This window comes from Ornithorhynchus anatinus, chromosome 1 (genome assembly GCF_004115215.2).
Source record: "Ornithorhynchus anatinus isolate Pmale09 chromosome 1, mOrnAna1.pri.v4, whole genome shotgun sequence".
In the NCBI taxonomy this organism is placed as follows: Eukaryota; Metazoa; Chordata; class Mammalia; order Monotremata; family Ornithorhynchidae; genus Ornithorhynchus; species Ornithorhynchus anatinus.
In genome coordinates this window covers 127200715-127227587 of record NC_041728.1, presented here as the reverse complement: position 1 = coordinate 127227587, position 26873 = coordinate 127200715, and the positions used below count along the sequence as shown (strand labels likewise).

Genomic DNA, 26873 nt, shown 5'->3' with positions numbered 1-26873 from the left:
CCTTCCAAAGCACTGGGGTAGATACAAGATAATCAGGTCCCTCATGGGGCTCACAGTTTGGTATTTACACCCCATTTTACAGGTGAGGAAACTGAGGCATGGAGAAGTGACTTGCCCAAGGTCACACAGGCAAGTGGTGTAGTTGACTGGGTGATGAGCTGGTCTGTCTTCTACCCAGATTTCCATGCTTCATCATTAACATTTGCTCCCTCCTCCCTGTACACCTGTTGTCCCCAAGGACAGGATCATGAAGTAAGTTTGGCTTAATACAGTGTACTCCAAGGGAGAATTGTTACAATTTTGACCAGAAGAGACACTGCCAGAGTGTCTGGAAATGGTCTTTCACCTCTCCCACCAGTAACTTTATATGATTGAAAACAAATGTGAAATTTACCTTTTTGGCAAAAGGGAGAGGCCTGAAAAGGTGCTACTTCACTATGCTGCCTGGATTATTTTTCTAAAAAAAAATTAACTTACCTCCCCACTCATCAAAGACTTTCAATGATTGCCCATCCACCTCTGCATCAAACAAATTTCATACCATCCACTTTAATACACTCAATCAGCTTGCCACCCCCTCACCTCCCATCTTATCTTGCTGATTTTGTACTTCAACCCAGCTGACCTGCTTTGCTCCTCCAATGCTAGCCTACTCACTGTACCTTTATCTCTTCACTGAACTCTTGCCCAAATCCTCCCTCTGGTCTGGAATTCCCTCCTCTTATGTCACACCACCACTCTTCCCACCTTCAAAGCATCATTAAAGTCATTTCTCCTCTGAGGCCTTCCCTGACTAAGCCCTCATTTCCTCTACTCCCTTTCCTCTCTGCATCACCTATGCCCTTGGATCTAAGCACTTAATTCACCTCACTCTCCACCCCACAGCATTTACATAGATATCCATAATTCATTTTCATGTCTGTCTCCCTTTTTACAATATAAGCTCCTAGTGGGCAAGAATATGTTTACCAATTCCTACTTTCCCAAGTGCAAATTCAGTGCTCTGCCCACAGTAAGCACTCACTAAATACTGACTTCACTAAATAAACTGACTTCAGTGAGACAAACATGCAGGCCTCCCACAGTACCTTTAGCTCTACTTAAACTCAGAGAAGCAGCATGGCTCAATGGAAAGAGCACGGGCTTGGGAGTCAGAGGTCATGGGTTCTATTCCCAGCTCCGCCACCTGTCAGCTGTGTGACTGTGGGCAAGTCACTTCACTTCTCTGTGCCTCAGTTACCTCATTTGTAAATAGGGATTAAGACTGTGAGCCTTACATGGGACAACCTGATTACCCTGTATCTGCCCCAGTGCTTAGAACAGTGCTTGGCACATAGTAAGCACTTAACAAATATCAGCATTATTATTACTATTATAATGAGAACTAAGACTGTGAGCCCCACTGGGGCAACCTGATCACCTTGTATTCCCCCCAGCGCTTAGAAAAGTGCTTTGCACACAGAAAGCGCTTAACAAATACCATCATTATTATTATTATTATTTAAATACCTCCCTTTTCTTCTGCTTCTCCCCTGGCTCTCAGTGAATAAAGACCTCATACATCTAAGGCTAATTGAAAATCTGTGTCACATCAGGGTTACCAGGTCTGAGGATGAGACATTAGACGTTAGTACCAACAGAATTGGTACTATGAGGGGCAAGGATCCCCAGTTTTTAGGACTCCTGGCACTGTGCAGTGTGAGGTGAGTGGATAGGAAGAAGGAACAGAAGCAAGTCTCCGGGCATTTTTGTATAGCTCTCTGCCCTGTCCTTCAGTGGGAATGAACATTCCCTTGCCAGCCTCAGGTGGTTAGGAATGTCCCATATCACCCAAGATGAGGCTCTGTGGACCTTGCCTTCACCACCCTTGGCAGGAACAGCATCTCTAGAATCTGTTTCTTCCTCTCCAACCAAACTGCTATGAAACTGACCTAAGCACTTGTCATATCCTGCCTTGACTACTGCGTCAGCCTCCTTGCTGACTTCACTGCATCCGGACTTGCTCTTCTCCAGCCCATACTTCATTTTGCTCCTCGGGTCAGTCTTCTAAAATAGTGCTCTGCATGTCTCCCGTCACTGAAACCTTCAGGGATTGCCCATCAGTGACCATATCAAGCAGAACCTCTTCAAACGTTCTCTTTCCCGTACCTCTGTCCTTGCTCTTGTAACCGCCAACCTATTTACTTCAATCTCATCTACTTCGCCATAAACCCACTGCTCATGCCCTCCCTCCTACGTGGATCTCTCTCCCTTTTTCATATACAACAGACTACCACTCTCCCTCTCTTCAAAGATCTACTATAATCCTAACTCCTTCAGGAAACCTTCTCCAGTGAACCTCCACACTCTTTTTTCTCTCTCCTTTTTGCACTGAATAAGCACTTGGGTCTGTAATGTCTAAGCACTTTGGTCCAGACCCCCCAGCTCCACAACAGCTTGTACGTATTCATACACACATACGTGAAGCAACATGACATAAGGCATAGAACACAGGCCTAGGAGTCAGAAGATTATGGGTTCTAATCCCGGTTCTGCCCCTTGTCTGCTGTGTGACCTCGGACAAGTCACTTCACTTCTCTGGGCCTCAGTTACTTCATCTGTAAAATGGGGATTGAGATAGGAGGGACAGGTACTATGTCCAACTTCATTTGCTTGTATCAAAACCAGATTTAGTGCCTGGCACATAGAAGGACTTAACAAATACCACAGTTATTATTATACTTTGCTTCCCCAACCAGGAATTTATTTTAATGTCTGTCTCCCCATCTAGACTGTAAAGTCCTTGAGGATGGAGATCATTTCTACCACTTTCATTGTACTGTACTCTCCCAGGTGCTTAATACAGTGTTCTGTATACAGGAAGCACTTAATAAATACTTTGGAATTTTGGTTGTGATGTAATGATCTCTGCTCTGGCCTCAGTGGGGAGGAACTCCCAGCTGTGTCCTGGCTGGTGTGTGTGTGGTGTCCTGTCCTAATGTATGTGTGATTTTGTTTCCCCCGGACCATTTTGTGTCTGTGCCTGCATATCCATTTTCCTGATGCCATGTATCCATTTTGGTGTCTGTCCAACATTCCCGTCCTGAGTAGGACTATCTTTTTTTAAATTTTTTTTTTAACTTATTTCAAACACTGTCCCCAAATCCTTCAGTGCTTTAAAAATGAAAAGTTAGCATCCCCTGTTTTACATATACCCAAAAGTAGAGTCTTAGATATCTGGAAGAGAACATATATGACTGTAAACAACCCTTCCAGCCAAGTGTCTTGAGCAGTTCAAAACTCCTTGTTGGCTCTTGAGATGATGACAAAGGTAATTAAGTTTTTTTTTCTCCCACCTCTCATTCAAGAAAAGCCTGAAATGAAACCTACCTGCAGAGCTATTTCAAGGTTGGGGTGAGTCAGTGGGGTGGGGAGAAGTGATTCGGGATAACACTCATTGATGAGGAGTGGAGGGAAATGTGAAATGCAGTGTGTCCCATCAGGGCATAGAGTTGGAAATTGGTATTGTGTTACCATGTTCAGGCCTGAGTACCTCTGTTTTTTTTTGTGTTTTTTTTTAAGCAGAGTGTCATTTACAGGTCCCTTATGTGCCTCTCCAACACTCTTTTACAAGGGGAAAAAAATCTCAGAGATCAGAAGGAGAGGAGGGATGACCAACCCACCCTGTAGACTGTAAGCCACTTGTAAACTAAGATTCTTATGGGCACGGAATATGTCTACCATCTCTGTTGTACTTGCCCAGGAACTTAGTACAGTACCCTGTACACAGTAAGCACTCAAATACCATTGATCCCTTATTCGCAGACCGGTGCTAGCCACTGGTAGTGTTTATTCTGGAAGGACCTTCCTAACTTCTAAGACTGAAACTGACCTTCTTATTTTCCCACCCAAACCATGCCCTCCTGCTCACTTTCCCATCACTGTTGACAGCGCCACCATCCTTCCTGTCTCATAAGCCCGCAACCTTTGCATTATCATTGACTCCTCTTCCTCGTTCCACCTACATATTCAAGCCATCACTAAATCCTGTCAGGCCTACCTTCACAGCATGGCCAAAATCTGCCCCTTCCTCTCCAACCAAACTGTTACCACAGCTCAGCGTGGCTAAGAGAAGCAGCATGACTCAGTGGAAAGAGCCTGGGCCTGGGAGTCAGAGGTCATGGGTTCTAATCCTGGCTCCACCATTTGTCAGCTGTGTGACTTTGGGCTTAACTTCTCTATGCCTCAGTTCCCTCATCTGTAAAAGGGGATTAAGACTGTGAGCCCCATATGGGACAACCTGATTACCTTGTACCCCCCCACCTCCCCACCCCAGTGCTTAGAACAGTGCTTGGCACATAGCGCTTAAATGCTATCATTATTATTATTATTGTATTGTTATCATTCTATCCCATCTTCATTATTATGTCTCCCTGCTGACCTCCCTGCCTCTTTTCTCTCCACTACATTTTGCTGTCCAAATCATTTTCCTTCCAGAATGTTCAGACCATGTTTCCCCACTTCTCAAGAAATTCCAGAGGTTGTCCATCCACCTCTGCATCAAGCAAGCACTCTTCACCACTGGATTTAAAACACTTAATCACCTTGCCCCCTTCTACCTCATCTCGCTGCTCTCCTGCTATAACCCATTCTGCACACTTTGTTCCTCTGGAACTAATCTTCTCACTGTACCTCAATCCCGTCTGTCTCTCAGCCGACCTCTCACCAAACTCCTATCTCTTGCCTGGAATGCCCTCCCTCCTCACATCGACAGATAATTGCTCTACCCTACTTCAAAGCCTTATTGAAGGCACATCTTCAGGAAGCCTTCCCTGACTAATACCCCCTTTCCTCCCACTCCCTTCTGCACCACTCATACTTGCGGTCATTCATCCTCCCTCCTTTCCCCACCGCACATATGTATTTATCTGTTATTTATTTATATTAATGTCGGTCTCCTTCTCTAGACTGTGAGCTCGATGTGGGCAGGGAATGTTTTAGATGTTATACTCCCAAGAGCTTAGGACAGTGCTTTGCACACAGTAAGTGCTCAATAAATACAATTGAATGAATGAATGATTGAATAGCTTCCATTCACTGAAATCTGTGAAAATGAATTCTCATTTGGAGGAGCTCATTATCAAGTGCCCAAGATTCACCTTTGGGAAATAGTGTGTGCAGAGGGACACTCTCATGAAGCCAGTGGTTGGGTATTGGATAATGATGATGGCAGCATTTATTAAGCACTTACTATGTGCAAAGCACTGTTCTAAGAGTTGGGGAAGATACTAGGTCATCAGGTTGTCCCATGTGGGGCTCACAGTCTTCATCCTCATTTTACAGTTGAGGTCACTGAGGCACAGAGAAGTGAAGTGACTTAACCAAAGTCACACAGCTGACAAGTGGTGGAGCTGGAATTCAAACCCATGGCGACTGACTCCCAAGCCCGGGCTCTTGCCACTGAGCCATGCTGATTCTCTATTGCACATCAGTGAAGGTGGTTGACATCAGCAACCCACCCATTGTGGGGACATGCTAGGTCCCCAGTGGCTTGCTGGAACATAACCTGAGGCTCCTCCTTTATATTTTTAATGGCTTTCTGAGGAATATCTCCACATTTCTAATGGGGTCTTGACATCAAGATGCAGTCTGGAAGCAATTAGGGCTCTATAGCAGAAGTTCTGATTTCACTTTTAATTTTTTTCCAAGTTAAATTCAGATCAGTTTCCCACTTTACGGATAAAGTTGAGCTTTAACAGAGTTTTCCTTTCCACTTCAGTGAGTGTTTCATTTTATGTTAGTATGTAAAATTCCGCAGTGAAATGAAACAATGAAACCTCACCTTCTTTTAAAAGCAGGTGGATGTTTAACCTGCTTTTCTGAAACTTAGGCTGATTCCAATAAAGGCCAGCAACCTGGTGTCCCACACCTTCCATCTAATAACCACTCACAATGGAGCAGTTCACAGGGACAATGCAAGCTGAGATTCTAGGTTTAGAGAATGGGATTTAAAGAATCAAACTACTTTCATCTCCACTGCTCCACTCCTTAAAGCATGCCAGCCCCACACTGGGTCTGGGGACAAAGTTTGGAATCCATCACTGTCCTGGGCTGCTTACACCAAAATACTGTGTTGGTAGGAAGGTCCGCTTTATAATGCCTTTTATCCTCACAATAATGACCAGAGATCCTGAACTGAGGTCCAACTGCACTAAGGAATCATGTTACCAAACCTTCTGACAGTCCTCTAATGATCATAGGCTTTGCTTATGATTCCCAAACACCTGACCCTAGGAGAGGCAGGAAATTCCCTTGGAGATCTCTCATTCTGGTGAAGCTTGGAGAATGGAAATAGCAGCTCCAACCTGGCTAGCTAGCAGGGCCAGGGTCTTCTTCTGTTTCTCAGACCAGCTTGGGTATTTGGCGTGGGTAGCTTGAATGCTTAGTGCAGTGCCCTGTTGCTGACTTGTTCATTCCAAGCGCTTAGTACAGTGTTCTGCACATAGTAAGCGCTCAATAAATACTATTGAATGAATGAATGAAAGTGTCCTACACAACGTAAGTGCTCCTTAAAAACCACTGATTTATTGCTGTTTTCAGTTGAATTGCTTTCAAATGGATTTAGGTTTGGATTGGCCATAGAGGAAAGGAGACAATTTTAAGGAATTCAGGGCAAAAGAGTAGGTGATCCCTAATAATAATAATTAATAATTGTGGTATGTATTATGTACTTAGTGCTAAGCTCTGATTAAGCCCTGAAGTAGATATAAGCTGGTTGGACCTGTTTTTTTTAGCCATCCTCCTTCTAGGACACTGTTTACGTATCCACTCTGACTCTCTGAACAAATGCAAATGATCTGCATTAAGGAAGAGGTCCAGCAAGGTGAAGGACTGGATTTTTCAGTAGGAGCCATGATGGAGAGCCATGAGAGTAATAGAGACACTCCTACTTTACCACTTCCTTTAGAAGTTTCTCATTTTTTGGTCATACTGCAGTGTGAAGTGCAGACACTGCTTTTGTAGATTTGAAAAGGAAGCTTCAATTCAATTTAAGAGCAAACAACTTTAAAAGTGATGACGCTTCACCTTTTGCTGGCTTCAGAGACTATTGCAGGACTCTGAGCCTCCTTTGGGTCTCTGAGGAGCCTGAAAATGAGAGAGAATGTCTTGTCCACAGCTGGGCATTTTAGCTGAAACTAAAAATCTTTCAAATTTCCACCAACTCCCTCTGAACAGAACTGAAAGATTGTTGATGCAGAAAGATGATTTCCAGATGAAAAAATTATTTGCAATTTCAAGAGAAACAATAGTTGCAATTTTGGGTGAATGCAGATAATTTGGACTTCGTGAGGCTGACTTTCAGTAATTGTTTAATTAAATTAACATTTAACATTAAATTAATTTTCATTAAAACCAACCTAATGCCAAGCCATCTCAGATTCCCTTAGTATGGGTTGATTTGGACCTAGGCTAGCTGGCACTACAGGAAGCTGAAACATTTTGTAAAATCTCTATAGCATGGTATTGATGGGTTGCTGAGCTCCGTGGTGTGAATTCCCATAATTTAAGAGTTCCTCTCTGTTTCCTTCCTGAAAGCTTTCGGGTCTGTTAAGGTAAGATTGGAAAATGGAAAACCATATTCATTATTCTCTCATTTTGTCCCAAGTACTTGTGGTCATAAGAGAGGGATTCACAGGGCACTAAGTCACTAATTTTATTGATTAGATCAGCATGAGACAAAGGCAAATCCAGAACAGATGAGAAGGAAGAATTTTAGGGGATTTACAAGGATCCTCAAGAGGACTGTCAGGAAGTTTGGTAACATGATTCCTTAGTGCAGTTGGTCCTCAGTTCTGGATCTCTGGATGATCAGAATTGAAATATACCCAAACACACTTTGGAGAAGGGAGAGGAGTGGAGATAGGGAACTTTAGTGTAGTTAGAAAAGAGTATTTATGAGAAAAGACAAATTACATTGTGCTCTGGTTTTTAATTTGGGCAGTTTTAATAAATTCTGTTTCACTCTTCTTACCTTTAAAACACCAAACCTCCCCCAAACCTGTTCCTTCATACCTAAGTCAATCAATGGCATTTCTTGGGTAATTACTGAGTATTAGGCAAAGGTTTCACGTGGCACTTTCTCCCAAAATTGTTTTAATTAAACAATTACCACAAGTCAGGCTCAATCAAATCATCTGAGTGCTTACGTTGTATAGGGCACTGTACTAAGTGTTTGGGAGAGTACAATTTGTTGCCAAACTGTACCTTCCAAGCACTTAGTACAGATTTCTGCCCACAGTAAGTGCTCAATAAATATGATTGAATGAATACAACACAACAAAATAACAGACATATTCCCTGCTCACAACGAGCTTACAGGCTAGAGGAGGAGATAGACATTATTAAAAATAAATTATGGGAGCAAGTCAGAGTGATGCAGGAGTGGCAAAAGAGGAAATGAGGGCTCAGTCAGGGAAGTCTTCTTGGAGGTGATGTGCCTTCAATAAGACTTTGAAAAAGGGGAGAGAAATTGTCTGCCTGATATGAAAAGGGAAGGTGTTCCAGACCAGAGGCAGGATATGGGCGATATTGATGGGACTGAGGTATAGAGAGAAGGATACCATTTGAGTGAAGTGTGCAGGCTGGGTTCTAGTGTGTGGCTAGGTGAGGTAGATAGGTGCAAGGTGACTGAGGGCTTTGAAGCCTATGGTAAAAAGTTTCTGTTTGATGTGAAAGTGGATGGGTAACAACTGGAGGTTCTTGAGGAGTGGAGAAACCTGGACTGAATGGTTTTTGTAGAAAAAATGATCCAGGCAGTAGAGCCTCATAAAGTCCAAATTATCTGCATGTATTGTTAATAATTTGATATTGAAAGTACTGTTTCTTTTGAAATTGCAAATAATTTTTTCCCTCTTGAAATCATCTTTCTGCATCACATTTTCTTCAGTCCTGTTCAGTGGGGGTTGGGGTATATTAGAAAGATTTTTAGATTCAGCTAAAGTCACCCGGGGAAGTTAACCTGGCACTTCCCCCTGGCACATCTTTCCTCTCCCCTCCTTCCCTGCATTCTCCCCCTTTCTTTTTCTCTCCCCCCTTCTTTCTCTTTCTCTCCCTCTCTCTCCCTCTCTCTCCCTCTCTCTCCCTCTCTCTCCCTCTCTCTCCCTCTCTCTCCCTCTCTCCCCCTCTCTCCCCCTCTCTCCCCCTCTCTCCCCCTCTCTCCCCCTCTCTCCCCCTCTCTCCCCTCTCTCCCCCTCTCTCCCCCTCTCTCCCCCTCTCTCCCCCTCTCTCCCCCTCTCTCCCCCTCTCTCCCCCTCTCTCCCCCTCTCTCCCTCTCTCTCCCTCTTCCTCTTCCTCTTCCCCCTCTTTTTCTCTCTCCCTCCCTCCCTCTCCGCCCTCTTTCTCTCTCCCTTCCCCCCTTTCTTCATCTTGGAGGTCAGTGCAAAACAAGAGGCTTTTGACTCCAAGCCAAATGCCTTGAGTTGTATTTAGCACATATCTAGATGTTCAATAACTATGAAGAAAACTGTCCAGAAAAATTGAGGAGACTTTGCTTAAAGAAATATGATGGTACTTGGAGATATTTGCTGAGTTTTAGATATTAGATTTTGTAAAGAACCTTGTAGCTGAGATTAATTCCTTTCTTCATTTATTAGCTATGTACCTTCCAGGTTCACTCTGGCATTTCTCATAAAAACAGATAATGAAGTAGGAAAGGGTTAGCAAGCAAAGATGGTTATTAAAATCAGAGTGAAGTAGAAAAGCCCAGGAATACAATGGGCCCAAATAAGCAGATGAAGCAGCTCTACAATGAGTCTTTTAATGGTAATTCTCCCGAAATGATTTAGGATGTAAATTCCTTGAGACCAGGAACTAGCTATCTCTTTGTTTTTGTCCCCACCCTGTTATTTCCAATACAAAGCCACTCATCTAGGCTGTACATCAAGTATTGCTAAGGATGACTTTCAGTCTAGACAGATGCAGGTGAATTACATGCCACATGGCTGTCTAAGAATTTCCAGTTCAGATTTGAAAGAAAGTATTTCCTAATCATCATGCTGATCTTATACAGTTTATAAAATCTTGTTGGGTGGGAAGATTTGTGTTTTTTGATAAGTGAGAAAAAAGCCTCTACATAATGGAAATTTAACAAGCTTCTGATTAGTACAATATTTACTCACAGAGCTAGCTAAACATTAACTGCAGTCCTAAAGAAGAAAGCCTTTTAGTGCCCTCAGATACTGGGCATTCCTCACCCTCTGCTCCACTTTCCTGACAATGACCTTCAGCATAACTGGACAGATCAGATCTCATACTCACTATTCAATTGTGTATATATAGACAATTATGTGTATTATAAATCATTTTTATTGAGCACTTACTGTGTGCAAAGCACTGTACTGAGTGCTTAGCATACACTATTGTGTGCACATTTATAATATGTGTATACTACATAATATGACATATGCAAAATAGTTGGGAAAGTGGAATCTCCCATGAAGAACATCAGATGAGTCTGGATTCCTAGTGATTATAATGTAGTGGTTTGTCAGTGTCTCCTCTCCCCTCGATTCCCACCCTCCTTTCCCTCTCTTCCCTGCCTTTCCCGCTCTTCTCCCCCCCTTTCCCGCTCTTCTCCCCCCCCCTTTTCCACTCTTCTCCCCCCCTTTTCCACTCTTCTCCCCCCCTTTCCCACTCTTCTCCCCGCCTTTCCCACTCTTCTCCCCCCCTTTCCCGCTCTTCTCTCCCTCTTTCCCCCTCTTCTCCCCACCCTTTCCCGCTCTTCTCCCCCCCTTTCCCGCTCTTCTCTCCCCCTTTCTACTCTTCCATCCCCCCCCATCCTGCTACATAACTGAGCATTAACTGGCAATATAATAATTGTGGTATTTAAATGCTTACTATGTGTAAAGTACTGTTCTAAGTGCTGGGGTAGGTACAAGTTTTTAAAGTTGGACATAGTCCCTGTCCCATACGGGACTCACAGTCTGAGGAGGAGGAAGAACAGGTATTGAATCCCCATTTTACACTTGAGAAAACTGAGTCACAGGGAAATTAATTGATTAGCTTAAGGTCACACAGCAGGTACATGGCGGATCTCGGATTAGACCAAAGCCCTCTGACACCCAGGCCTGTGTTCTTTCCGTTAGGCCATGCTGCGCCTCAATATGAGCTAGGGTAGGTATTCACAAGTTAAGATATTAGTATTTTCCGATTCTTTAAATTGTGATCTTTGGGGAATGGGAATTCACAGAAGGTTGAGAAGGCAACATGCTTCCAGTAGATGACAGGGAGAATATGGTTAGATGTGACAAAGGGCAAGTTTGGGTCCAAGAGGACTATGGCTGAATCAGATACCCAAATAAAGCAAAGTAGAAGTCGGGATTTAATTAGTAGCACAAATAGAAAAAAGATCACAATGGAAAATGCTGAAGTCCAAGTTTACAAGGTAATAGTTACAGCCAAGGAGATTCATGACTGTCAGGGCTAAGCTGTGATTAACTGACGTCAGAGGCCAGGTGCTGGACCTGGAACAAAAGCCTGGAAAATAGGGTTTAGTCTAAAATAACCCCCATTATCAAGATAAAGACCAAATTAAGCCTCTATGACTTTTTTTTAACTTTAGGTTTGCCTCAGTGAGAAACTTACCACAGGAAGATCTTTTCCAGCTGAGTCTGAGAAGAATAGACAGGTAAGGCACTTCACAGCCAATTGGTAAGCACCAAATTGCCAGACTTCCTTTCTCTCCGTCCCCAAGAGAACTTGGCTCTACCTCTGGGGAAGGAAATTTCCTACTCTTGGAAGAGGAATCGGGTGCCTCCCAACTTATTCCAAGTGACTTTTGGTTGGGCTGGGCATTTTAGCAGGCCCACGACCTTGCTATCTAACTCCACCTTGTAATCTACATGACCATAGGTTGAAGGTTGCACCTGTGCCTGCTCATCATTATGGTCATAGTGATGAACTAATTTTTATGCTATGGTGCTGGGTATCTTCATAGTCAGCCCAATGGTATACCTATAATGAACATCTGCTGATTGTTCCTGAACAGTAACCATATACGGATATAAAAGACAAACTCCTCTCTTGTGTTCAACTTCCATTGAGGTGTCGTGGAGGGGGCGGGGGAGGTCTCCTCTATCTCTTTTAGGAAAGATTAATTCATTCAATCGTATTCATTGAGCACTTATGGTGTTCAAAGCACTGTACTAAGCACTTGAATTGCAAGTGATGGCCAGCTCTTTGATATAGATTTGATGTATGGTTGTGAAAATGTGCTAAATTACCAAATAGGAAGATGGATCCAACAAAGCCTAGTATAGGGAGGGTTTTTTTTTTTTTTTTAAGGATGAAGGAGTTCTTTTAGGAGAGCAGTCTATGTTCCCAAGAGTCAATGAATTATTGTAAAATCCAAAACAACCAGTAAGATGGGACAGAGGGAATAGCTGATGATCACAAACCATCAGGTACTTCTTCTTCTAGATTCTGTCAAAACTGTCACAAGCCCCCTGTTCATAACAACCAGGACCTTCCTAGACTAATCACCAATCACCAGTCATTGAATGGTCCGTTAGATGGTAGAACAAGGAGAGAAAGCCCTGCCTCCCTCCATGCTCCACCCCGACAGGCCAGCAGTCACCTGCCTCAGGTAGTTTTGCAAAGACTCTTCCTTGTTGTTCACAATCATTAATAAGGCAGTTTGTTGTTGGCTCACCACAGAAACGATCCTCTCCAACAGTCATTTCAAAGAAAATTCCAGTTTTACTATATTAATGAAGGCTCTCCTACTGTCCCTGACTCACTCATATAGGAGTTTTGAAACACACCTTCCTTCTAGGGTGTTCTCTTACAAATTCTCAAAAAAGTTCCTTCAGGTTTTTTCCTCTAGATCCTAAACTCCTTATGGGCAGGAATTGTCTACTAACTCTATTGTACTGTGATTTCCACAAAGTGTTCAGTAAATATCACTCCTTTCTGGGCTGGACCATGCTCGCAGAATACCTCAGTGAAGAGGTCCTCCCAGTCCAAGAGTCCCCGCCTAAGTAGCTCCCCCACCTGTGATCCTGGTCAGCTTTCAAAGAGAGAAACCTGGACATCCTAGTGTGGTCTAGTGGATAGAACATGGGTCTGGGAGTGAAAGGACCTGAATTCATATCCTGGATCCCCCTCTTGTCTGCTATGTGACCTTGGACAAATCATTTAACTTCTCTTGCCTCAGTTCTCTCATCTGCAAAATGGGGAAATCAGTACCTGTACACCTTCTTAATGATTATCTTGCATCTATCCCAGTACTTAATATGGTGCTTGAAACATAGCAAATGCTTAATATTATTATTATTACTACTACTACTAATAATAATAATCCTGGCTCTATGTGGCTTTGGGAAAGTAATTTAACTTCTCTGTGCCTGTTCCCTTATCTGTAAAATGAGGATTTAATATCTGCCTTTCCTCTTACCAAACAAACAAAAAAACCGAGCACTCTGAGAGATTGGGATTTTGCCAACCTGATTAACTTGTATCTACCCCAGTGCTTAACACGTAGTAAGTGCTTAACAAATCCTATTATTATTAGATTGTACTCTTCCAAGTGTACAGTACTCTGCACATAGCACTCAAATACCACTGATTATTATTGTTATTATTATTCTCTTTAGTTACCTACCTTAGATATGTCTTATACAAAGGGAAGTACATTTCTGATCCAAGAAATTATAGATGAGTGACTCTCCCATCCAGACCTGGCATTGAGTGGAACAGGAATTTAAAAGTAGCATAGATTTGCAGTTAGAAAACCACAACCAACTGAGGGGAAAAAAATCAAAACTTTTTCATAATTGGAGAGTGTGGCAGGGGCCAGATATCCTACTTTATCAAACTTTAAAATATTCCGGGAGATTTCTGAACATGTGACTAGAGGACTTCAAATAAATTCCTTTTAAATCCATTGATTTGGATAGAAAACTGGACAAATTCTAAGGATTAGGTTTAGTTTAACATTTTCATGAATTATCTGGAAAATGGAGTGTATAGTAAATCATTTACCATTGACAGTGAGCTCATCCACAAGATGGAACACTATACGGAGGAGAAGAGCTCATGAAGCTGAGTGGGTGGGTAGAAAAGTGGCAGACAAGTTTTGCTGGGAACAAATGGAAAATACCACATCAAGGGGTGGGGGGAGCAGAGAAAGTGATTCAAGGTACGATTGTGTGATGCTGGGCATTAACTACAATTCAGGAAAGAGATCTTGGAATTGTTGTTGGCTGTTCCCTCAGTTCATCCACCATTCCACGACAACCAACAAGTCCCACAAAATATGCTGGGCCTCATCAGGAAGGGGATAGAAAACACAATAAAAGGCTGAGTTTTAACTGCTGTATACAACCAGGATAACCCCAACCTGGGAATTCCTCAAGCTTAACATAGTTCCTTTCACACTATTAATGGGTCAGTGGTACATATTGAACGAGTGCTTACTGTGTGCACTAAACGCTTGGAAAGTACAATTCAGCAAAAAGACAATCACTGTACTAGATGATTGTGAGTCCAGTACAATAGACTTAATAAACAGGGTTTCTGCCCTCAAGGTGCTCCTACACACTTTACTCTTCTATTGCCAGTCTACTCACTGTTGATCTGCTCTCTGTCGGCCTCTTGCTCACATGTACCTTTCTGCCTGAAACTCTCTCCCGCTACATGTCTAGCAGACGATTACCACCCCAACTTCAAAGTCTTACTAGGAACCTTCCCTGCCTAATCTCTCATCTCTCCATTTTATCCACTCTCTTCTCCGTCACTGCTGCATTTGACTCTGTTCTCTCTAAATGCTTAAGTCCATATCCTTGTACTTGATTCCTTCCTCTACCTGTAACCTATTGTAGGGTTTGTGAAGTGTAGTGTCTAGTTTACAAATAGACCATAAGCTCCTTGAGGGCAGGAATCAGGTCTACTAACTCTACTGGACTTTCCCAATTAGTGCATACAGTGTAAGGAACAGAGTAAAACTCAGTGAAAACTGACTGGCTATCTGGACATCATATGAATCTTTACTATGTACTATGGTAGCAAAGGAAAGAAAGAGTAGAATGGGAGAAGTTAAAGAAAAAGGGAACCAAAATGATCAGAATGATAGAGAAGCTCCATATGAGGATAGACTGGAAAAAATAAGTATTTTATGTGGAAAGATGAAGGTTGAAAAGGTACATGATTTAAGTTTGTAGAGTCATGAAATGTATGAATAAAGCAGATCTGGAATTTTTGGAATTACCCATCAGGGTGAGAGAGCATCCATCAATTGAGAGTGGTTAGTTCTAAACCAATAAAAAGAAACACTTCACACAGCAGTTGCTAAGCATGTGATATTTGTTGATGATGCTATTTAAGTGCTTACAATGTGTGAAGTATTTACTAAGTTCTGAGCACTGAACTGAGCACTGGAGTAAATACAAGATAATCAGGTTGGACACAGTCCCTGCCCTACATGGGGCGTAGAGACTAGTCAATCATTGGTATTTATTGAGCACTTATAGAATGCGGTACACTGTACTTGCCACTTCTTACCTCACCTCCCTTCTCTCCCTCTTCATCCCAGCCTGCACACTCCACTCCTCTGGTACTAACCTTCTCACTGTGCCTTGTTCTCGCCTGTGCCGCCGTCGACCCCTGGCCCAAGTCCTACCTCTGGCCTGGAATGCCCTCCCTCCTCACAATCGCCAAACCAGCACACTTCCCCCATCCCCCTTCAAAGCCCTACTGAAAGCTCACCTCCTCTAGACTAAGCCCTGCTTTTCCTCTGCTCCTCCTCCTCTCCCCGCCCCATAGCACTTGTGTATCTATGTACATATTTATAATTATAATTCCATTTTTATTAATGATGTTTTTACATCTATAATTCTATTTATTTATAATGATGCTACTGATGCCTGCTTACTTGTTTTGATGTCTGTCGCCACCATTCTAGACTGTGAGCCCACTGTGGACAGGGATTGCCTCTATTTGTTGCTGAATTGCACTTCCCAAGTACTTAGTACAGTGCCCGGCACACAGTAAGCGCTCAATAAATATGATTGAATGAGTAAAAGTACTAAATACTTGGGAGAGTACAATAAAACAGAATTGGTAGATATGTTCCTGGTCCACAACTAGCTTTTAGCATAGAGTGGGAAACAGACATTGATATAAATGATTTATAATATATGATTAATAGCTATGTATATAAGTGTTGTGGTGAGGGAGGGAAAACATGTATCAAATCCCCATTTATAGATGAGGAAACTGAGGCACAGAGAAGTTTAGTGATTGGCTCAAAGTCACACAGAAAATAAGTGGCAGAGCGGGCATTGGAACCCAGTTCCTCTGAGTCCCAGGCTTGTGATCTTTCCGCTAGGCCAACTGCTTCCCACTTCTGAAATTTGTGCCTTTTTGATTCAGATTAGAGAGGAATCTGTATAAATTTGTGTATGAGAGACTCATAATGGTTATTTGCAGGAAATTTAAGATTATTAAATGGACATCTATAAACATCAAGGACATCTATCAGTGTTTTTTTCTTCAGGCATTTTTTTCCCAATGGAAATAGAATCTTGGATGGTAAGAAGCCCTCTGACCCAATAAATTGCATTTCTTTCATATGTTCAAGCAAATGCTATGAGATTGATCTGCCTGAAATATTATATAACACAGTTGGTGGGTGGTTGTGACTAAGCAAGTCACAGTCACTATTAAATTGTTACAACCCAGAGGACCTGGGTTCAAATCCTGTCTCCACCACTTCCCTGCTCTGTGACCTTAGGCAAGTCACTTAAGTTCTCTGTGCCTGTTTCTTCCACTGTTTGGGGATTCAAGGCCTGTTTTCCCTCTTACTTGATTTTGAGTCACCTAACTTGCCCCTCCTACCTTATCTCCCTGATTTCTTACTTCACACTTCACTCCTCTAATGCCAACCTAGTCACCGAACCTCTATCTCTTCTATTTCACCACACGCATCTTATCCACATCTGACCTGGAATGCTCTCAACAGACCATCCCTCTACCCACCTTCAAATCTTTATTGAAGGCACAACTCCTCCAAGAGGCCTTCCCTGACTAAACCCTCTTTCCTCTTCTCCCACTCCCTTCTGTGTCAGCCTGGCACTTGGATTTGTACCCTTTATTCGTGCCCCACCCCAGCCCTGCAGCACTTATGTACATATCGTAATTTATATTATGTCTGTATCCCCCTCTAGACTGTAAGCTCATAATGGGTAGGGAATCCATCTATAAGCTCTGTTTATATTCTCCCAAACGCTTTAATATAGTGTTCTGCACACTGTAAGCACTCAGTAAATATGACTGATTACCACAGTGCTCAAAAAAAATGCTTGACATATAGTGTTTAACAAATATCATTAAAAAAATTGAAGACACAGTTTATCAATTAGTTGCAGGCTTAGCTATTCCTATCTATTAGCTGTGACTAATGATGGAGCACGAACATTTGTTTGTCCAGCTCTGAGGCTGATCTGGCCCTACTGAGTAAAAGAAAAAAAACATGCAGGTTTCCATGCAAGTATAAGAGCAAAAGACATGCAAGACTGGTCTATCAGCCCATTAGACTGTAAACTTGTTATGGGAAGGGACTATCTACCAACTTTGTTATATTGTACTCTAAGTACTTAGTACAGTGCTCTGCACAGTAAACACTCATATCAAATTGATTATTGTATTCTTAATGGCAGAGAAGAATGATCACAGGAAGAAAGGAATGCTGTAGTTTGCAGTTTATGTATATGTAACATTAAAAACCACAAACTCCAGTTTCTCACCTAGGGTAAAGAGCTACAGTAAGGACCTTCTGTCACTTATTGTCCACTGTAAGTAGACACCGACCTGATTCAATCAGAAGGTCAGTGCCTAGGAGTTCCTCAATAAATCTCTTTCAGGAAGGGCCAGTCGGGGAGGCAAACCAGGAAAAACCACCCTAATATCAGAATCTCCAGGAATATGAGCTCACCTGCCTGGACTACTTCTGACTCTGCCCCCAAACCAGTGCTCTATATGCCATCTTCACTTTGTCCTGCACAAAGATGCCTTACATTGCCCTTTTTCTGTGTGCAGGTGTCAAACATTCTTTTAAGGGGATATAAGTTTTCTCATATGGACTCAATAGTATCTGTTCTCCTTCTAGTCAAGGGGTAAAATCAACTTTAATAGGGAAATCTCTCAGCAGTCAGCAAAATTTTGTTTCTAAGACAGGGATGCTGATTTTGTGCTCCTCCTGTGCCATTTGGAGCTTCTCAAGATGCAGGGAGGAAAAGGGGGTGTATTGAGTCTCCTAGACCATGGGCCCACCCCTAGGTTGCAGGGAGGAGGTGGAGGGGAAGCACCTGGGGCAAGCCCTACTCCATTCCAGGGCTCTGACTGCTACTCCTGAAATCCTCAACATGTCAGCCATCATGCAGATGCACAAGTTGGAGTTGCACCAGGGCCAGAGGCCCTGGACCACTGCTGTTCTCCTTGGATCAGATCCTGGGGCCTTTCCAATAGTCCAGATGGCAGGTTGCAGGCTTGGAGGCCTCCTGTCTTTATCAATCCCAGACCCGTATTCTAGGGCACTTGTTGGATGCAGAGTAGAATGGACAGTGGTCTGGTTTCATTCCACTCAATCGTTGTTTCACCTGCCTGGCTATGATGTGGAACCAGATGCTTCTATGTCTGGTTTTTTTTTTTTTTAGAGCTTTTGTTGTTGAACCTCCCTTTTCCATGTTTTCCGCTGCTGGGCTTCACAGTTCAGGTATTGTGACGGACTTCACATCACCTTGTGAGGGGAATACAAAGGCTCTGGAGCTTGGGGATGGGGGGCACATTCAGTGGTCCCCCAGAAAGATGCTGTAGGAGCACATGAAATCCACATTCTTTGGCAAAATGGTAGCCATTGTCATCATGTTATGCTGCATGCTTAGTGTTACACACCAATCAGTCATACTGAGATTACTATTTACAAAGCACTGTACTAAGCGTTTGGGAGAGTACAGTACAACAGAATTAACAGATGTGTTCTCCTGCCCATAATGAGCTTAAAATGTAGAAGGGGAGACAGTCAATAATAATAATGGTATGTGAAAGCACTTACTATGGGCCAAGGACTGTACTAAGCTCTGGGGTGGATCCAAACAAATCATTTTAAACACGGTCCCTGTCCCAAATGTGGCTCACAGTCTCAATCCTCATTCTAAAGATGAGGTAACTGAGGCCCAGAGAAGTGAAGTGACTTGCCTGAGGACAGAGAGAAGACATGTGGAAGACCTGGGATTTGAACCCATGACCACCTGTGTCTATGCACTACACCATTCTGGAAGCAGCGTGGCTCAGTGGAAAGAGCATGAGATTGGCAGTCAGAGGTCATGGGTTTGAATCCCCATTCTGCCACTTGTCATCTGTGTGACTGTGGGCAAGTCACTTCACTTCTATGGGCCTCAGTTGCCTTATCTGTAAAATGGGGATGAAGACTCTGAGCCTCACGTGGGACAACCTGATTACCCTGTATCTCCCCCAGCTCTTAGACCAGTGCTCTGCACATAGTGAGTGCTTAACAAATACCAACATTATTAATATGACATCGTGCACATCTACTTGCCTGCTACATGGCTGGGCCATCCGTGGTTACCCTAGTGTAGTATAGAGCAGAATTTGAGCTACTCAGGGCTGCTGGCAAATGGATAGGTGGGCAACACTCCCAGGAGCCCAAGCTGGGAGTGAGGCATAGGGACTGGGCTTTGGTGGAAGGATGGTTGCTCCAGGCACCTTTGTAAGAGGTAAAAAGGGTGGGAGCTGCTTGGTCTGTTTGAGCTGCAGCTGGAGAGGCTCTTTGAGTGTGTGTTCTCAACTCTCCACAGATCAGGGCTTTCCAATGAAGTTACATTTCATGGAAGAGTGGAGTAAGATAGCTGTGGGACCTAATGTCGCTGAGCTGGGCCCTTCTCCAAGCCCCCATCCTCATTATGCAACCCTCTGGCAGCACTGCCAAATAGGGACGGCAGCTGAATAAGTGGGTTTGATAGACTTGGGCCCTCTGTGTCAGACTGCTATTTGGTACCTGCCAGGCTGCAAGCAGCCAGCTGGGAGCAATAGCCTGGTCTGCCTTGGCATCTCTCTCTCTAATATGCTCATAATTAACCTGAGAGAAATATAGCGGAGCAGGAGCCCTGGTTTCTCTCATTTGGGTGGAAATACCATAAGGGATTTTTGAAGTTTACTTGTGTGCCCTTCTCCTTCCAACTAATACAAGTCTTTATCAAGATGGCATAGCAGTTGTCAAGCTCTGTAGTTTGTCTCATTCTTCTGATCTTAAGAGACAATTCAATAATCACACGTGAAGAAAAGGTCACCAAAGGAAAGAGGGAGAATCAAATTGGAGAGCTAAAGAAGAGGTATTTTTCCCCCATGATCTTTGACCACCAAGTCTTTGTTCCATAAGGTGTCATTCTAAGACGAATTATTTAGGTAACACTTGTCAATGGAACCTCTTAGGTGCTTTTAGAAAATGTCAGGTGTATTTATTAGTGGCTTAGTGGAAAGAGCACGGGCATGGGAGCCAGAGGACATAGGTTCTAATCCCACCTCCACCACTTTTCTGCTGTGTGACCTTGGGGAAGCCGCTTAACTTGTTTGTGTTTCAATTACCTCATCTGTAAAATGGGGATTAAGACTGTGAGCCCCATGTGGGACAACCTGATTACCTTGTATATATCCCAGTGCTTAGAACAGTGCTTGGCACATAGTAAGCACTTAAATATCATAATTATTATTATTATTTATTGAGCACTTACTGTGCACAGAGCACTGTATTAAATGCTTGGGAGAGTATAACAGACACATTTCCTGTTCACAGCGAGTTTATAATCTAGGTGAGGAGCTTAAAGTCTAGAGGAGGCAGTTTAGAAAAGGCAAATGTGTGTGATTTATTATTATTAATTTATAGATGGAGAATTTTTGCCACCTGATTAATAATCCAGACCAATGTTGCTACCTTTCCTGTTAGGATCCTGTACAATTTTGTTTTTGTGCATATGAGTGTGTTGTATACTATGAACAGGGAGACAAAAGGAGGTGGTAGTGAAGACTGTATATGGAAATTGGGGCCAGCGGATGTTTTGGATTCTGTGAAGAAAATTGTTACTCCCTCTACAGTCAGGGTGGGGTGATCCCTATTAATAATAATTAATAATTATGGTATCTGTTAAGCACTTATTGTGTGCCAAGCACTGTCTTATGCACTGGAGCAGATACAAGGTAATCAGATTGTCCCATGTGGGGCTTACAGTCTTAATCCCCATTTTACAGATGAGGTAAGCAAGGCACAGAAAAGTAAAGTGGCTTGCCCAAGGGCACACAGTGGACAAGTGGTGGAGGTGGGATTAGAACCCATGTCCTCTGACTCCCAAGCCTGTGCTCTTTCCACCAAGCCACACTGCTTCTCAGCTCTCTTGGATTTACCCCAAAGGAATTAGGCCCCTTGTGTTTGATCCCTAGGATTTAAAGTTACTGCATGCTAATTTTTTTTTTGGTATTTAAGTGCTTTCTATGTGCAGAGCACTGTTCTAAGCGCTGGGGGAGATACAGGGTAATCAGGTTGTCCCATGTGAGGGACAAGTTTAAGTCTCTACCAGCAATACAAAGACAAGAATGGAGGCAATTATCTTAATAATAAGGGCAAAACTGACTTTTGGGCTCCAGTTGTTGAAAACTGAGGAAAAGTATCTGGTCTTGGCACTATCTATAGGACTCCGGACTGGACTGCATACTGAAAGTTCAGACCCTGCTCTCATGGGTTTCACATAGAAGAGAAGTATAGACCAAACCTTTTTTTTTTTTTTTTTTGGTTGGGGGGGAGGTTAGGGGGGAAATTTGCAGGAGGTGAGAACTCTGGCCAGAACTAAAATTTCCAAATCATCAGCTAGCTGCCTAGCTTAAACTGTCATTCAAAAGATTTTTCTGCGGTGCAGTGAGCATTTACCTCTGTTAATATGTTAGGATCTCAGGAGGATCCAGTGGGTGATCACCTTTGGACCTGAAAGTCACTGCTCAAAATTTTTAAACTCATTGCAGAAAATTCTCAACTTGAAAAACCCTGGGTGGAAGGCACTGACTGGGGGAGTTTTCTACTTATATGAGAGAAGAGTTGTTGGGAACAGTGGCCTAAATCAGCACAAGGTGGCATTTTTGGAAAGGATTTTTATGGGAAAAATCTGTTTTGGACTTGAATCTGCATTAGCCTAACTTGGAGCCAATAGGTTGATGTAATTAAGGCTATATCTGTGTTCACACAGGTAACATTTTTGCAGCTCAGAACTAAGTCATATACTAGAGCCAACTTTAGGAAGTTTGCCAGTGTGTGACTAGCTTCATTATTGACTCATCTTCCCTTTTCCCCCATCATATTGCCTCCCTGGAAAGGCAGAAAGGACTTCTAAGTTTGCCTCCCCCTTTCAACAATTTTTAGGCATGTCTCCAGTCAAATTATCTCAAGAAAAGAGGTATGCAAAGCTTAAAAATCTCCAGGGGGGACACAGTATCTCCTGATATTCCCCCCTACCGTTTCTTCTACTACCAAAACTGAGCACGTGAAGACATGGCCTAGTTCTTCTCAACCTCCAAGTTGCCTCCCCCCTAGAAACACTCTTGAGCCTTGGTTTTACCAGCATAGGCCTTTCCTGATTCTCTTCTATACTCTGTTTCCTCTGGCTCTGCTGCAGTTAGTCAGATAATCAATGATATCGAGTGTTTACTGAGTGCTAAGATGCTTACTGGGTGAAAAAAATTGTTACTCCCTCTACAGTCAGGGTGGGGTGATCCCTATTAATAATAATTAATAATTATGGTATCTGTTAAGCACTTATTGTGTGCCAAGCACTGTCTTATGCACTGGAGCAGATACAAGGTAATCAGATTGTCCCATGTGGGGCTTACAGTCTTAATCCCCATTTTACAGATGAGGTAAGCAAGGCACAGAAAAGTAAAGTGGCTTGCCCAAGGGCACACAGTGGACAAGTGGTGGAGGTGGGATTAGAACCCATGTCCTCTGACTCCCAAGCCTATTATTATTAACAAGGGCTTAGCACATAAAGCATAGCAAATATCATAAAAAGAAGCATACATCTAAATGTTTATAGCTTAAATACTTCAACTCAGTATTTCCAAAACTGAATTGTATCTCCTCTTCCTAACTTTCCCATCAGTCAGCCTCACTAGCCTAGAGATCCCAGAAGCTTGGAAGCTGGTTGTATTTGGACTATTTTCTTGTCATTTAATTTCATGTTCAGTTGCCTTCTAAAATATCTCATTTATCCTTCCTTTCCATCCTTCTACCACCTTCCTCTATCATCCTCATCACCCTCATCATCCTCATCACTGTCAGGTTGTTACAGCTTTGACAACTATTCTCACAGTTCACATCATCTTGAAATGGCTTTTGGAACCCATCGCTCCCCTCCTCAAAACAAATCCAGGAAGCAGAGTGCTGATTAGGACATCAACCAAAAGTGTCTGTTAATATTCATTGCATCAGTAAGTAGCCTCCAGCTGCCAAGGGAGCTAACCATTAAGCTTCTTGATAGGATAAATCCACTAGAGGTTCAGTAGTATTGCAACAGCTCCATTGGAATAGGAAACATCATCCATAATCTCCAATATAAACAATGAATGGGCATTTTTCCATGTGACTGTTTCCCAGGTAGCCATCAAGACATTGGGCATGCCCAGACAAAGTCACCAAAATTGATTTGAAGCAAACAACTTAGACATGAACACCCTGCACCGCCAACACTTTGCGGCATCCCATGACTCATTCAAACATGAGCCGTGCAAAACTCTCTGTTAAGGCATGCAGATCAAGCTCTGGATCATGTACAATAGGGGAATGGAATGCCAAAGTGGAAAAGATCCAATGCTACGTTGCCTGCCAGGAAACGGAGCTTCTACACATTAATAAAGACATTGACAGGTTTCAGAGAACCTCTGAAGAGTGAAGATGACTTCAATTCATCAGAGACAAGGAGGGAATCCTGAAACCATGGCAACATTGTTTTCCTCAGCTCACTTTCTGCTATTGAAGATGAGGTCCTTCAAAATATAGAAAGCCTTCCTACAGGCAAAAGCCTGCCCTTGCCCCAGTTATTGAGGATGTTTCTATAGCAGAGCCTTGGAAAATGGCGAAGTATCTGAACTCACTGTGCAGAACACTATACTTACTGCTTGAGAGAGTTTGACATGATCTAGTTGGTAGGCTTACCCTCTGTCCACAGTGAGTTTATAGTCTAGAGAGGAGCTCACAGTCTACCTGCTCGGAGCTACAAATCTAGAGGGGCTGCCCTGCTTAAACCCTTATACAAGGAGTTCCTCAACATATGGGGAACCTTGAAGAGATGCTACAAAATCTCAAAGATGTCACCATTAACACTGTCCTCAGGAAGGAAAATGAAAAATCAGATTATGGAAATTAGAGGCATTGAATTCTCCATTTTGGGTAGGATTCTATCCAGATTACTACTCCTAATGGTATTTAAGTGCTTACTATGCACCTGGCACTGTATGAAACATTGGCATAGATGTGAGCTAATCAGATTGAGCATGGTCCCTAACCCACATGGGGCTCACAGTCTTAATCCCCAATTTACAAATGAGGTAACTGAGGCCCAGAGAAGTCAAGTGACTTGCCCAAGGGCTCACAGCAAGCATATGGTAAAGCTGGGATTAGAACCCAGACTTTCTGACTCCCAGATCTGAGCTCTTTCCATTAGACCACTCTGCTAACTGTTGGCTGGCTGCTGAAGAATATAGGTGATTGAAGGTTTCCAGGATGACAATAGGGCTCGAGAATCACAAAGTGGCTTCAGACCACAGTGTGGGTGTGCTCTTTACAGCCTTCAGATACAGGAAAGTGCACCAAGGTCACTCACCTGTTTTACTAGACCTTATGAAAAAGTTCTTGATATAGTCAATAGAAATGGACTTTGGCACTGCCTATATAAATTTGACCATTCCCAAAAAGTCTCTGAATAGCTGTTGTGTACTAAGGTGGAATTGGGAAATTGAACTTCAGCTCCAACCCACCTTCAGAGTCTTTCTGAAATCCTATCTTCTTCAGATGTCTTTCCTGGATTAGTTTTTCTTTCCCTTGGAAGAATCCTTCAAATTACCATCTCATCACTTCTGCTGCACCTAAACAATTATTCACTCAACATCCTATAGCACATTTGTACAAACCACTTGCAAACTCTGCTATATCTAAAAACCAATCAGTGGTATTGATTGAGCACTTACTGAGCTCAGGGTAGTCTACTAAGATCTTGGGAAACTACAGTGTCAACTGATAGACATGTTCCCTGTCCATGAGGAGCTTACAGTGTAGAGGAGAAGGCAGACATTAAAAGATGTTAAGATATGTATCTAATGCTGTGCGACTGAGGGTGTGGTGAATATGAAGAGCTTAAATGGTACAGAACCTAGTGCATCAGTGATGGAGGAGGAGGGGAAATGAGGTCTCATGGAGGAAATACTTTAATAGGTTTTAAAGTTTGGGAGAATGATTAACTGTCATAGAAAAAGGAGTTATTTCTAAACCAGAGGAAGGATTTGGTCAAGGGGTTGGGGCAAAGTAGATGAAATCAAGGTACAGTGAATAGGTTGGCACTAGAGGAGTGAAGTGTGCAGACTGGGTGGCAGGAAATGTGAGGTAAGATATGAGGGGCAAGCTGATTGTGTTTTAAGGTCAATGGTAAGGAGTTTCTTTGAGGTGAGGAGGTGGATGGGCAACAACTGGAGGTTCCTGAGGAGTGGGGGAAAAGTGAACTGAATAGTTTATTAGAAAAATAATCCAGACAGAGTGAAGTATATATTGCATTCATGAGAGACAGAAGGCTGCTGCAGTATTAGAGAAGCAGAGTGGCTCAGTGGAAAGAGCACGGGCTTTGGAGTCAGGGCTCATGAGTTCGAATCCCAGCTCTGCCACTTGTCGGCTGTGTGACTGTGGGCAAGTCACTTAACTTCTCTGTGCCTCAGTTCCCTCATCTGGAAAATGGGGATTAAGACTGTGAGCCCCACGTGGGACAACCTAATTCCCCTATGTCTACCCCAGCGCTTAGAACAGTGCTCGGCACATAGTAAGCGCTTAACAAATACCAACATAATAGTATTTAAGTACTCTTTTCCACTATCTGAAAATATTTGGCGTACTTGTTCCTGCTTTAGGATGTCAGTTCCCTGATGATAGGTATTGCGTCTTTTACCTCTATTGTCCTCTTACAAAGTATTATTACCAGTAATATTAGCAATAGTAGTAATATTGCACTCACTAAAGTGCTTAGTGCAGTCCTCTGCACCCAGTAAACACTCAATCAATGTGATCGATAGTAGTAGCAGCATTTATTGAGTGCCCATGAGGTTCAGCTCTACTCTGTGCTTGGGAATGGGAATAAAAGAAAAACCAAGAGAGATGTTCCTTGTCCATGAGGAGCTTACACTTCAGTGTGGGAGGCAAAGATAAAAATACTTTCAACTGGCAAGGTCAAAAACAGAGCAGATATATGTATGAATATGTAATGAATTAAGATGGGTGTTAATAAGTGCTAGAATGTGCTCAATAAATACTATTGAGTTTTAAGCTCCACTACCAAAGCCTCAGAGTGTACTGTATCTCAGCTGAAAACAGTGAATCAGTCATCACATGTGCCTGGCATTTTTCAGTCAAGATAGGAGCAGCTTATTAGAAACTATGAAAAGATTTTGAGCCCAGGGGGCCAAAGTAGAGGGTAATCTGTAGCGTGGCCAACAGCTAGCACTACAGTTCATCAAAAGACACACTTTGTATGTGTATTATGAGTCCTTCATTGGTCTTTTGGCAGAGAAGTAGAGTGGCCTAA

At 42.8% G+C, this 26873-nt stretch overlaps 1 long non-coding RNA gene across 1 annotated transcript in view; it reads left to right on the top strand.

The window, feature by feature from the left end:
* LOC114815124 overlaps positions 1 to 26873 on the top strand; it is a 245413-nt gene that overhangs the window by 71743 nt on the left and 146797 nt on the right. The window contains exon 2 of the long non-coding RNA XR_003762913.2: positions 11600 to 11665. This is a non-coding gene — a long non-coding RNA (uncharacterized LOC114815124). The remainder of the gene's footprint in view (positions 1 to 11599; positions 11666 to 26873) is intronic.